Consider the following 15,213-nt stretch of genomic DNA (forward strand, 5'->3'; position numbering starts at 1 on the left):
ATCATGTGTAAAATAAATTTTGAAAATATTACAAAAATTAAATAAAAAATTCTGGGACAAATAGTTTAGTTTAAGTTATATTAACGGCCCGTTTTAAAGCAACACTAGGGCTACTTTGGGACGAATCTCGTAGTTTTGAACCTCGGTCAGATGACGAGGACGAAACCTAAGCCAGCATCCTGTTCCCCAAACTTCCACACCACACCACACCAGTGGGAGGACTCTTGGCCCCGACGGATGCGTTTTAGATGCGTGTTTCCAAATAGACTGAAACAAACGAACAAAAAATGGCGTATAACTAAACTTGTAGTCACGAAATCCCATACCAAATTTGATATAATTAAATCACTGCGTTTCTGAGTTTACATACTTCTGAAAGTACAGATGGACAGACGGTCAACCGCTCGTTGAATATGGCTCAAAATTCGATAGGTGTACAGACTATAGTTTTTAATTCTTAGTCTTGAATTTTATCTGTCTAGCTCTCTTTGTTTTGTAGTTATCGTTGTGAGGACGCTGCGCATGATTAGAACCAGAAAACGAACTGAAGGGAACAGTGTGGAGAAGTAGTACCGCGGGAGAGACGGTGCCGAGAGAGAAAAAGATGGATTTTCGGAGCTCTATGAGGTTCACGTACTAAATTTTGTAATAGTGTTCTTGTGTGTTATGTTTCGTCCTACGTCAATTAAATGTTGTCAAAAAATTTAAATATGGTGTCATCCCAATTATTTTCGTTTACATTTACTTACTAAAAGGGCAGTCTTTGCCTTATTAATTTTTCTGATGAGAAATAAAAATTAAAAAAGCTTGGCAGCGCCGACATCTTGGTGGCAACGAACGGGATCTGGATTAATGAAGGTGTCTATTATCTTTTCTTTTAATCCAGAAGGAAAGCGAGGTAACCCACCGAATCCAGATATGTGATGAGGGAAGTTACGGCAGTAGCTAAAGGAATTCAGGTAAGCTAAATGTTTACTGATTTGGTGCGCATGTAAAGATATAGTTTTGTTTCGTCAGGAATATAATTTGTTGTATGACGCCAGTGATTTTGTTCCGTCAGGAATACAATTTGTTGTATCACGCCAATGATTTTGTTCTGTCAGGAATATAGGCTTAAGTATCACGTCAGTGATATCCAGGTTTCTAACTTCTGCATGTTGTGTCACCTTCTAACATGTTGGTAATATATCTTTACAGCACAAATAAGTATTAATTTATTATAGTTTATACTTTGTTCCGTTAGGAACTTGCCATTTTATTTGTTACGTCAGTGATAATACCGCGTCAGTTGTTGCGATGATTAAATATAGTCTACGTCAGTAAAATAAAGAGAGTAAAAAAAAAAGAAAGTTGATTATTGTACCTTTTAGAGAAATAAAAACATGCTGTGTTAAAAATTTATTTCTATCAAGAAATGAGCTGAACAACTGTTGACACTATCGTTTCGTTTTGAAAGGGTGAATGCTGTCATAAATAATTGTATATCATTTTATAATAAATTCTTTATTTTAATAAGAATAAAACTGGTGTTCTTTTGATATATATTTTTAAATATATAATAAAGTAATAGTTCCATAAACATTGCAACGAATTAATTCTTGGAAAATACAATAATAAGCTCTACGAGTTTTTGTTTCACTTGTTTTGATATTTATGTTCTTTTTTCAGATATTCTGGACATTAAAGAATTTATTTTGATTGTTGTCTTAAATAAGTGATATGTTTAATTGAATTTTATGCTTGATAATTCTGTATTCTAGTAAGTAAGTGATATGTTTAATTGAATTTTGTGCTTGATAATTCTGTATTCTAGTTGAAAAATAATTACCAATAAAACTTTCGTTTCGATTCCGAACGAAAGATATTTTAAAAATAATACTTTTCTGATTGATATACGTATTTCCGGTGTTCCGGATAAATCATTCTTGTTTTATGAATCCTGTTGACGGCAGTTAAAAAAAAAGAAAACAAGAAATAAGTAAAAGGAAAGAGTAGATTTATGAGGTTTTTTTTATCATCTAATTTATGCCATTTGTGTTTTTTTTTTATTAAAAGGATATTTCTTAGAATTAATACTATTTTCTGTTATTCGGGAAAGCATTCTAATACTCTCTTCATTTTATGATTGTTTATGTACTAAATTCTTTCAGTTATTGTTTCGTAACATTTGATTATAGCTCAAATAAATAATTCTGGTTTAATATTTTAATATGAATGATCTTTATTAATGGAAGATTTATTACTTTTGCATTTTCTTTTTTTATTGATATAAGTATAAAGGGAGTGTTGTATTAGAGATTATATGTTATTGTTGTGAAATAGAACGACAACAAACGTTGTTAAAAGTTAATTTGTGTTACATTATAAAAAGTGTGTCGCAAGTGCATAAACCATTTTATGTTTAATATTTTAAGAAATGTTTTCAAATAAAATAGAAATTGTTTGGAACATGTACTTGCATTTTAGATTGTTAAAATAAGTTTTATGAATTTAAAAATTATCAAGATAATATTGTTAGCAATTATTATTATTTTACTTTATTTTCATTTGAGTATTTTTTTCAATATTGTAAAGAGTATCTCCGCAGTAACAGAATTCTTGTTGCGCGTTTTTAAAACAACAAAAAAAAAGTATTTCTATAATTTAAAAGAAACGGGGTAAATTTCTATTTTCGGGTCAGAATTATTATTTAATAATGGCGTTTTTGGCAAAGGGTATCAAGTGTGATCTTATAGTGTTGGCAACTTAAATGGGGGAGGAACCGAAATCTGATATGACAGTATATGGGCTAAAAGCATTAATTACTGGCAGTCAGGTATATGAAGAAGAATTTGTCAAAACTTTACTAGAAACAATAATCTCTACAAGAAAGGAACAAGAGAGTAAGTCGAAGTTACAGATGGAGATGGAATTTGAATTGGAAAAGAAAAAATAGAAGCAGGAATGGCTGCATCTAATGCTAGTTCAGCTAGTGGTGGACAATTTCATATCAATCCGCAGATTGAACTTTCCAAGTTCATGCCAAAATTCGACGAAAAAGAATGTGACATTGTCTTATATATGTCATTGTTTGAGAGACAAGTCAAGAGGTTGAAAATTGACGAGGAAAACTGGATGTCATGTTTAATACCTCTCATGCCTGCAGAGATAGTGGAACTGATCGCAAGAATTCCAGAAGAAGAATTTTTTAATTTTGAACATGTGAAGGAAATCTTGATGAAGAAGTTTAAATTGAATGCTGAAGGTTTTCGGCAGAAATTTGTTCAGCACCAAAGAAATCCAGAGAAGAGTTGGAAAGATTTCATTTATGAAGTTTCAAATTACTTTCAAGGCTGGATAAGTGCTTTGAATGTCACAGATTTGGAGGGACTGAAAGATTTGATCATTACGGATTAAGTAAAGAAGAGAGTTCCACAAGAGGTTCGTGACCATTTTGTTGACGTATGGGGGACATTAGTCAAACCCCAAGATTTAGCAGACAGGCTAGACGAGTACGAGTGTATTCGAAAAACTTAGCGGAGACCGTCGAATCCAAATTCCAAGGCACATCAACAAGTAATTGTTAGAAATAACGCCTTTAGCCGAGATAACAGAGACTATAATAATAGTCCTAAACAGATGAAGCAAGATAAAGGTTTCACACGGAATAGATACGAACCGAAAAACCGTCCAAAGTTTACCTGCTATTTCTGTAGAGTGGATGGTCACGTAAAGAAGTTCTGTCCCAAACTTTTAAAGACGAACTCAGATCAAGATAGTAGAAGAAAGGCAAATGTTCACAGAACTGCCGTGGACCCAGAACCGGTAACTAAGGAAACGGCAGTAGTGGCTAAAGTGATGTCTCACAGACGACCTTCTCTTGATAAAGGTCTTTGTAATCTAGAAAAGATACGTATAAGTGTGAATGGAAAGCCTGCAACAGCTTTAATTGATTCTGGCACTGAAATAACTGTAGTCAGAAGAGATATATTGACTGATTTTCCTGTTGAAGATAAGGCTTCAATTTATATAAAAGGCATTTTTGGTCCAGCAGAGAAATGTTCTCTTGTCAATATTCCAATGGGTGTCATCGTTGGCAAAGACGGGAACATGATTCACCAAGAAGTGCTGTGTGCAGTTGCTCCTACTCTGGTGGATGATGTACTGTTGCCCCCAGAAATAAGGGACAAGTTGCAGGGTGTTCAAGAAAATTATTTCGTTGATATTTCCAAAAAGAACTCGGAACCGAAGACAATTAAAGATAGAGAAATCGTCGATGAAACAAGTGATGACAACCCAGTCTTGGGAAGTGAAGAAATAAGGGAATTCTCTGTGGAAAATTCAGAAAAGAATGCTAAAGAACTATCAAGGTTGGACGAATTTCTTAAAGATCAAGTGGGTTGTCCAGATTTGGAATATGCTAGAAAATGTGCAAATGAAAAGTCCGGAGGATATTATTTCCATAATAAATTTTTGTTTCACAAAGAAAAAGTTTTAGGGGAGTCCGTTGCTCAGCTAGTTTTGCCTAAGAAGCGTAGACTTGAAGTTCTAAATTTAGCTCACTGTTCGGTATTTGGAGGTCACATGGGCGCAAGAAAAACTGCTGAAAGAATAAGGTATTCTTTTTACTGGCATGGAATATCCAAAGATGTCAGAGCTTTTTGTCAACAGTGCAAAGAGTGTCAGTTGACAAGGCGAATAAATCAAAAGGACAGAGTACCAATTACTCCTGTGGCAAGACCAGAATTGCCGTTCCAAGTGGTAAACATCGACATCATTGGACCTATAGATCCGCCGAGTGCAAAAGGTCACAGATATATATTATGTCTAGTTGATCAACACACGAGATGGGCTGAGGCAGTACCACTGACTAGTTTAACTGCCAAAGCTACATGTGAAGCACTGTTAACCATCTTCATGCGGACAGGTGTGCCTAATATAATAGCATCAGACAATGGGACTAATTTCAATGCTAGTTTGACACAAGAGTTTGAAAAAAGAATGGGATCCAGCCCAAGAGTTTCGACACCATTGCATCCAGAGTCGAATGGGCTGGTAGAAAGATTTAATCAGACGTTAAAGCACATGCTACATCATGTTATTTTGGAAGAGCCACATACATGGCATACAAAAATACCATTCATTTTGTGGGCCTATCGAGAAGTCCCCAACAGCACTACCGGCGTAGCACCTTTTCAATTGTTATATGGACGAAAACCAGAAGGACCCTTATCTATTCTGAGGAACACTTGGGTGGCAGATGAAGAGGGTTTGCAGTTGGATACTACTCCAGTACCTCTTTACATGAAAAAGCTTAAGAAGCAGCTAGAAGACACAGCTGAGAAAGCAAAATTGATTTCAACATTACAGCAAGAAAGAATGGCTCGTTATTACAATTTGAGATCTACGAAGAAAGTCTTTAATCCAGGAGACAAGGTAATTGTTCTATTACCTGATTCTAGAAACAAGCTTTTAGCTAGATGGCAAGGTCCATGTTCCATCGAATCACGGAAGAATGAACATTCATTTTTAGTGAAGATGCCTGATGGTAGTCTGGGGCATGTGCATCAAAATAAAATGAGAGAATTTATTGCTAGCTCCGGAAGTGTGAACGTCATATTTGAAGGAGAAGAAGAATTTGGTGACAACGAAAATACTCCATTGAAAGAAGACTCCTTTTGGCAGGAAGTAAAATCCGTAGCCTCACCTGACTTATCAACTACGCAGCAAGCAGAATTGGAGAAATTATTAAAAGAATTTGAACCCTTATTCAAAAGACCAGTGCAACCAGTTGAAATCTGGGACTTTGAACTTTTGCCCAATATTACTAGACGGAAACCGCATTCCTACAGTGTTCCAATGTCTTATAGAGCAGAGGTGGACAGACAAGTGAAAGAACTATTGGACTTACACTTGATTGAACCTTCGAATGCAGACATTACATATCCTATAGTATGTGTGGCAAAGAAGGACGCATCCATTCGAATGTGTATTGACTATAGAGCCCTTAAAGCTGTAACAAAAGTTCCTAATTACCCCATGAAAGATACACAAAAATTAGTTTTTACTGCGGGAATGGCTCAATAGTTATCTTGTCTAGATTTGCTAAAGGAATATTACCAAATTAAAATGAATGATGAGAACAAAATTTTAACAGCTTTTTCTACTCATAACGGAGCATATCAGTGGAAGGTTATCCCTTTTGGTCTATCGGGAGCATCGGGTACATTCTAAAAAAATAATGAATAGCGTTCTTCGAAACCATTCTAGTTATGCTCACGCTTACATTGACGATATAATAGTGTACTCCAAAACATGGAGCGAACATTTAATTCATCTGAGAAAGGTATTGCAGGAATTAGAAAAGACAGGGTTTTCTGAAAAATTTAAAAAATGCACTTTCGCGGCCCGAGAACTACAATTTTTAGGCCATAAGATAGGAGGAGGTAAGCATGCACCAGACGAGGAAAAAATTGCGGCAATAAAACGACTAGAAAGACCAAAGACGAAAAAGGAAGTAAGATCTGTGTTAGGACTAATGGGATTTTATCGATCATATATTCCTAATTATGCGGAAATTGCAACCCCTCTAACTGAACTAACCAAAGGGAAAAAATCAGGAGATGTAAATTGGGGAAAACGCGAAGAAGAATCGGTTTTTAGATTGAACAAAGCTTTATGTGAGGCGACAGCGTTAAATGCCCCTGATTTTGGTAAACCTTTCGAAATTCACTCAGACGCTTCTGACTATGCAGTTGGTTGTTGTCTAACCCAAAAAGATGAAAAGGGAAATTATAAACCCGTCGCATTTATAAGCCAAAAATTTAACAAAACTCAAAAAAAATTGGTCAACCATTGAAAAGGAAGCTTATGCCATTTTGTTTGGATTTAAAAAATTTGATAAATGGTTGCATGGAACTACGGTAGAAATCGTAACTGATCATAATCCATTAAAATACTTAATTGAAAAAACTCCAAAAAGCCCTAAATTAACTAGGTGGGCATTGGCTTTGCAACGATGGAGTTACAAAATTACTCATCGTCCTGGAATCTTAAACAAAGACGCTGATGCTTTATCTCCTCTACAAACTAAACATTAGTTCTTTTTCTTGTTAAAATTAGTTCTCAATATCTTGTGTTAATGTATGATTTGTTCAGTTTTTATTTCAACATATGTACGCTATATTCTTATTGTGTTTAATTATTTTCAATATATCTATTCATTTTTATTTAATATATGTATGCTATGTTCATATTTCGTTTAATTATTTTTCATATATATATATATTCGGAGCTTTCATTGTTATTTCAATATGTGGATGAGATGTTGTTATTTCGTTTAGTTATTTTTCCTTATATGTTATTAACTTTGTTCAAAGGAATCAGAGAAAAACTTTTGCCGTTTGAAGACCAGTTTTTCTCTTAGGGGCGGCGTGTGAGGGCGCTGCGGATGACTAGAACCAGAAAACGAACTGAAGGGAAGAGTGTGGAGAAGTAGTACCGCAGGAGAGACTGTGCCGAGAGAGAAAAAGATGGATTTTCGGAGCTCTATGAGGTTCACGTACTAAATTTTGTAATAGTGTTCTTGTGTGTTATGTTTCGTCCTACGTCAATTAAATGTTGTCAAAAAATTTAAATATGGTGTCATACCAATTATTTTCGTTTACATTTACTTACTAAAAGGGCAGTCTTTGCCTTATTAATTTTTCTGATGAGAAATAAAAATTAAAAAAGCTCGGCAGCGCCGACAATCGTGTTAAATTATATTCGAACAGCCGGACAAAACAGACTTCCTCTGAACGGATGCAGCTCAAAATTTGATATAAATCTGCAAATTCGGTATAAAAAAACCATACACCAGATTTCACCCATCTAGCTCAAAGCAGTTTGAGTTATCTTTGTCACAAACAGAGAGATACACATTTTCCAAAGGTGTGTTTTACGAACTCGAGGAGATCTAAAACGTGGAGATTGGTCAAATTCTTGAGTTCGAAATTTTCGACGATTACAATACTTTTTCTATACTACGTATACGAGAAAAAAAGAAAAAAATGTTAATTTTTGAGCTGTCATTTTTGATTTAAAAACTTCAAGACTCATGTAAAGTTCAGTTGATTTAAAATATGAAAGCTGAAAGAGACATATGATTATTTAAGAATTAATAATAACATATTAATGAAGAATGATTATGGTCGCATATAAAATAGTTTATGTGTCCTTAAATATTACTTATCAGTGATTAAGTAAGTTTCCTTAAAACTTATAAAAATGTTTTCGTAAAATCCATACTTTCATCTAAGTCAGTTTTTAATGCAAATAAAATCACTTGGAAGATTAAATATCGCAATAAATGGTTAATTAAATACAAAAGTCGCAAAAAGAGACATATGATTTTTTCATTAAATATGTGTTGTTCTTTGTACTACATATATACCCTATATATCTGATATTTTAAAGGTTTTGAATATTCTAATAAGTTTGAGATAGCTAAATTATTTGTTTTAATTCGCTTTCAAAAATTAAATTTAAGAATGCCATATATACTTAATTTCGCGCTAAAAATGCCTATGTAATAAAGTTGATAGAAATTCTTACTCAAAATGGATTCCTCCTACGGGTAACCTGCTCCCATAGTGATTGCCATCAACTAGACATTTGGATGAAAAAGATCTTACGGGGGACATAGAGTCTAAAGCCTTTCCTTCCGTACATGCCTTCATCGATTATTCCAATTAGCGTGAAGTAATGGAAATTGGATAGGTTGGAAATCTCATTCTTCCTCTCCACGTCAATTGAGAACAGTTTCCACATTCACGCTCGATTTCGGCCTTGAGTGCACGTGAATGATCAGTCTTAAGTCCCGTTCTGACGATCTGTGCACGACTGGAGACGGGAACATTTTCCCTTCTCTGGTGGCTTTCCAGAGTTCTTTGATGTCTGTTCAAGAACTGTCTGTTACTGACAATTTGCGGGAAGCTCCCGACCGACGTCCATAGGCGGGGATGGTCATACAATGAGTCAGTTGGCAGATTTACGACCATATCCGTAAGGCCACAGCTAGTTGGAACGCGGCTTTAGAGGCAAATATACTGAGCCTTTCGAAGTAAAAAGGTTTTTTTTTTATAAGAATAAGCGGCCAACATAATCTTGTTTATTTAAGTTTGATATTCTCTCTTCAGCAATTACAGCCAGCAACGCCGCTTTTCGCAATTTGGACAATGGCAAGTGCAGTCCACTTCAGCCCCCTTTTCACATCAACTTCGAACACTGTGTCATTGTCAATTCAGATGGGAGGGACGGCGGTACGGTGGACAAGTGGAGGCCCTGGAGAGTGCAGTGCCCAACCGCAGGACCACAGGTGGCCGTCTCCCTCCACCGAAGACGTCGAATCCACACCGGGCTCAAGTGTTGTGTGCTCAAAGGTTTAACAATGGAATGACCTTTCTATCTTCATAGTTAGGTAATATGAATGAAATAATTCACGATTACTGGGATTTAGAAAATAATAATAAATAAACTGGTAAACTCCGTTTGTCTATTGTTTGTCGCCAGGTTTTTCATTTGTCTGATATCTTCAAACCTACTTGACATTTTCAAAATTTTTTTTAATTTTTTTTATTTACTTGATATAATATTAAAAAAATTCAAGATACTTTGCAAAGTCAAAGATCGATAAGTTTTCGAAGTAATTATTTCTTTCAAATTTCCAGGTATTGTTGAAATTTTCAAGGTAATTCTAATACATTATTCTTAATCTATATGAAGTCATGCTTTGGCTACTTTTTGATAATATACAGGGGTTGGTCAAAGTAATATGAACACTCGTGTAAAAATAGCACTCGAAAGAAATCTCTAATACACTCCTGCCCTCAAGCGGTGAAGGATACCACCTAGTGGATGAGAAATTAAATACATCAGTCTGCTACTACCAGTGATAGAAGTCGGATGCGAAATATATTTCTGTGCTAAAATTGCGTAGTGGCTTTCCTCCCTGATTTCGAAAGAGGCATGATTGTCGTGGCTCATCTTGCTGGACCTTAGTAACAATAACGGCAATAATTCTAGGTGTTGGGAGAAGTACAGGGTCGACTGTAATGTCTGCATATTTGAAACACGGAAAAACATCTGGAAAGCACAACAGCAGTCTTGAAATCGAAGCTGAATGACACAGGTAGAAGGGTTTTGAAGCAATTGTGGCAAAAAAAAAAAAAAAAAAAAAAAAAAAAACAAGATACAGTATCCATGATAACATCTAAGAACACACATCTACAGGAAGCAGTTTCATTAAACACTATCCGGCATGAATTGCATATGGCAAATATTCATGGTAGAGCGGCTATTTCAAAACCACTGATCACACCATGCAATGTCGTGAGCATAAAAATAGAACACAAGAACAATGGGAGAATGTAATATGGTCAGACGAATCGTTGTTCACATCATTCCCGTCAAATGGACAAGTTTACGTTTGGAGAACGCTTCCAGAAGCCCATCAAGTTGACTGTCATCGGCCTACGGTGAAGCATGGCGGCAGTTCAGTGATGATCTAGGGTGCAATATCACACCATGCTCTTGGCGCACTTGTTGTTCTGAATGGTTGTGTTACAGGCGAGGATTATGTCAGTATTCTGTCCGACCATCTTCACCCAATGGTGCAAACTATGTTCCTTGATAAACAACCAGTCTTCCAAGATGATAATGCCCCATTCACAACTGTCGAATCATCCGAGACTGGTTTAATGAACACTGTGATGAATTAGAGCACCTGATGTGGCCCCCTCAGTCCATCCCCTGATCTCAAAATAATTGAACCTGTGTGGGGTATTTTGGAAAACAAGCTGTGCAGTCCATTCCCTCCTTCGAGGACACTTGCTGCATTAGGGACTTTCTTGCAATTGAGTGAGAACGTATCCCTCTGAATGTTGTACATGATTTTTATTTGGCAATTCCACATTGGATACAAGCTATAATTCATGCAAAAGGAGAACCAATGGCCTTTTTTTAAAAATACATATATATCTTTTCACAGGTGTTCACATTCTTTTGTCCAACATCCTGTAAATAATATATACGAAAATATCATAAAATTTTGGCAAGGCATAGCATAATTGAGAAGCATCAAAAGTGTTGGGATGAAGCGAGCGGACTATTTTTCTCGCGTAGGAATATCTGTGTGACTACGCTTCTGGCACTTCGTTCCGGCACCATTCGTCCCGCGAACAAGATGCTGTGTGCGTAATTGTCAATACCTGTGTTCTTTTCTTTTCGTTTTCTATGTCCAATAAATGTGCTGTCTTCAAAAACCATGCTGAGATTATTGAAAAGTAACAACAAATTGGTAGCAGTCCGTGGTTCTGGTTCGTGGTAAATGTTTCGTTAAAATTTCTAAGTAAACTGTGTGACTGAAACGATACTGTTAAAAACGAAATTGCAAGCATGGATAAATTAAATGTCCCTGAGCTGAATGGAACTAATTATTTCATTTGGGCATTGAAAATTCAGGCAGCGCTGAGTTTGAAAAGATTGGACTCTGTTATATCCGCGGTGAAACCAGATAATCTAAGTGAAAAAGATGCAGCAGAATGGAACCAGAAAAATTCTGACGCCGTTGCTTACAGTAAGTTACCATTGTCAGACGAACAGGCCCTACAGTTTGCAGCAGAGGAAAATGCAAAAATTCTTTGGGATAAAATAAAGTCAACATTTACGGGTCAAGCAGAAGACCGAAAAATAGATGCCGGCAATGAATTGAAAAATCTTCAAATGAAAAATAATGAATCGGCAAACGATTATGTTGCCAGAGCAAGAGGAATTGCTACAAAATGTCATTCTTTAGGACTGGATGTCACACCTAGGGAGCTCGTTTATTATACAGTGCGCGGGCTGAAAGGAAAATTCTCTAAAGTGCGAAAAATTCTCAAAACCCAACGTGACAAGTCAATGGACGAAATATTAGAAATTTTACGTGAAGAAGAAAATGCCTGTTATTCGCCGACGAGTACTCGCGCTGAAGAAATCAGTGCGGAAGTGTTTTATTCTAGAGAAAACAAAAGTTCTGGTGTAAGGCTCTGTTACATCTGCAGACGCCCAAATCATATCGCCAAGGACTGTTTTTACAGGAATAAAAATGCTAGTAGAAGTGCTCCATGTAATGAAAATAATCAAAGGAGAAATGCACAACATCGTGCCAATCAATCAACAAAACGACGAAGTGTTAGTGATGTCTTTACTACTTCTCATCAAGAAGAAAGCCTAAGTGATAAAATATGGTTGCTGGACAGTGGAGCTTCTTGTCATATGGCCAAAGATAGTATGTGGTTTGAAAAAATAATCCCTGAAACAAGGGATATTTATTTAGCTGGTAAAGACTCTAAAATTTTGTGTGAGGGAATCGGAACAGTTAAAACAAAAACTGTAAGTATTAATCCTAGAAATTTAACAATTACTAATGTTAGCTATGTTCCTGAACTAAGATATAATTTATTGTCAGTAACTTGTTTGATGGATAAGGGTTGTAAAATTAAATCGAATAATAATTGCATGTTGATTTTTGATAAAGATAATAATTTAGTTACTAAAGCATTTAAAAATAACAATAGATTAGAATTATATTTGGAACCATTGTATAATTCAGAGTGTTATTTTTCTAAACAATCCACTAGTAATTATGAGATTTGGCATTACAGATTATGTCATTTAAATCCTAAATATATGCTTAAAATGAAAGATTATATTGATATTAATGATATAAATGATTTTAGATGTGAAACTTGTGACATAAGTAAGATAACCAGAAAAACTCATCCTAATATTGATGTAAATCAAAGTTCTGAAATTCTTGAATTGATTCATGCTGATGGATGATTTTTCGGTCATGTATTTTACTTATTTCTTAAAAAATAAAAATGAAGTGTTTAATATATTTTCACAATTTAAAGCCAAATATGAAAATTTAACCGATAAAAGAATTAAAAAATTAAGAACTGACAATGGCTTAGAATTTGTAAATGAACAACTTGATACTTATCTTGCTAATTCAGGAATATTTCATGAAAAAACTATTCCATACAATAGTGAAAGTAACGGTAAAGCTGAAAGGGCAAACCGCATTCTTTTAGAAAGGGCTAGATCTTTGTTATATGAAAGAGAGCTTCCATTAAAATTTTGGGCCGAAGCCATTAATTGTAGCACCCAAGTGTCTAATGTAACCCCACGTAAAGGAAAAGAAAAAATACCCCTTCAGATTTGGACAGGTAGAAAACCGAAATTAAATTATCTTAAAAAATTCGGCTGTGTGGCTTATTTTCACGTTCCGAAAGTAATCTATATCTATACTTATAATAAAGCTCAATGTGTGTGTGTGTGTGTGTGTGTTGGCGCTCTACAGGCCAGGTCATTTGACATACAGCTACCAAATTTGGTACATGTATACCTTAGAGGTCGGGAATGTGCACCTGGGGTCCTTTTTTTTGAAATTTTAATTAGAATTTTAATTATTAATTAAAAACCAACTTTTCCGCCAAAAAAATCTTCCATTTTCCCCACCGCCAACTTTTCCGCCAAAATAATCTTCCATTTTCCCCAACGCCAAATGATTTAGGCTTTAGTTCTTTTTTTCTCCCAACAGTAATGAGGCTAGGGTTAAGATTTTTCGGCGGATTATTTTAAACGATTCTGTTTATTTTCTTAATGTTTTATGCATTTAAAATTAAACATTGTTAATTAATCCATGTTTCAGATTCCTTCTGAAGTACTTTTGAATTAAAATAACACAGAATAAAGGAAATTAAAAATGTATAATCTGCATAGCGTTACCCCAACTGGCGTAGAAAAATTCACGCATTTGCGTTACCGTAAAAGGCGAAGAAAATTCACGCATGCGCACTGTGTTCTGATTGTTGGTATGGCAACCATTATCAACAGACGATTTAAATTACTTTTAGGTTAGTTGTATGCTTTTGTAAGTAAATTGTATTTATGTTAGTTATATATTTTTTGTATATGCTTATAGTTTTAAGTACATCGTTTTTTAAGTAGTTTTTTTTAGCCTGTTTTCAATGATTTAAATTATTTTTAGGATAGTTGCATGCTTTTGTAATTAAATTGTATTTATGGTAGTTATATAATTTTTGATATATGCTTATAGTTTTAAGTACATCGTTTTTTAAGTAGTTTTTTTAAACCTGTTTTCGACCGATTATTTTAAACGATTCATTTTATTTTCTTAGTGTTTGATGCATTTAAAATGAAACATTGTTAATGAATCGATCCGTTCATGATGAATCTGAGAAAATTTTGTTGACAAATTCTTGAGATATTATATAAATTAAGAAAGATATTCTTTAGTGTCCATAAAGTTTAAACGCTCAGTGACTCTATTATCAGTAATCATATTATTAAAAAAAAATGCTTTGTTTCAGTAAAAAATATTATTATATTAATTGCAGATTAATCCTTTACACTTTAATTTAAAGCATAAATTCTACGAGGGGTAACAGAAAATTAGAGAGATACATATCACGTTATGACTGAAGGCCTTTATAATATTATGAGTGAATTATATGACTATCAAAATTTGAAGTTTTAAAATATTTTGCTGAAGAATCTATTAAAGTTGGAATTGCATAAAATATTTAATTATTAAAATTTTAACGAGCATTAAGATTGGCGAACCGGCTGGTCGCCAAAGGCGGCTAGTGAGAAATAAATTTGAAGTTCCAGGGAAACGTGGTATAATGCTAGGATACGCTAGAGAAAGAAAGGGTTATCGAATTTATGACATCAAAATTCGAAAAATAATAGAAGAGAGATCAGTTAAATTCAATGAATCTTTAAAAGGTAGTACTTATTTGGGGGAAACGAAAGCAGAAACTTCGGATATTAATTCACTGCTTGAAACTTCTTCAGCTGCATGCGAGATAAATCAAAAAACAAAAAATGAAATATCTAGTTTAGAAATTCCTGATGAATCGGCAGAGGATGAGAATAGTGATTCATCAATTCTATACCATAGTAGAACTTCGCGTCAGACAGACGCCGCTATAGGGGATGAAAACGAAACACCAGATGTTGAATCAAGTAGTAATAATATCGTAAATCAGATTCCAGTGAGACGTTCGGAAAGGCTCAAATCTAAACAAATGTCAGCTAATGTAGTTAATAACATTCCGAATACATACTTAGATTCAAAAAATAGTGCTGATTGGAAGAACTGGGAAAGAATAATGAAAAATG

The sequence above is a fragment of the Argiope bruennichi genome, chromosome 5 (genome assembly GCF_947563725.1).
Source record: "Argiope bruennichi chromosome 5, qqArgBrue1.1, whole genome shotgun sequence".
Taxonomy (NCBI): Eukaryota; Metazoa; Arthropoda; class Arachnida; order Araneae; family Araneidae; genus Argiope; species Argiope bruennichi.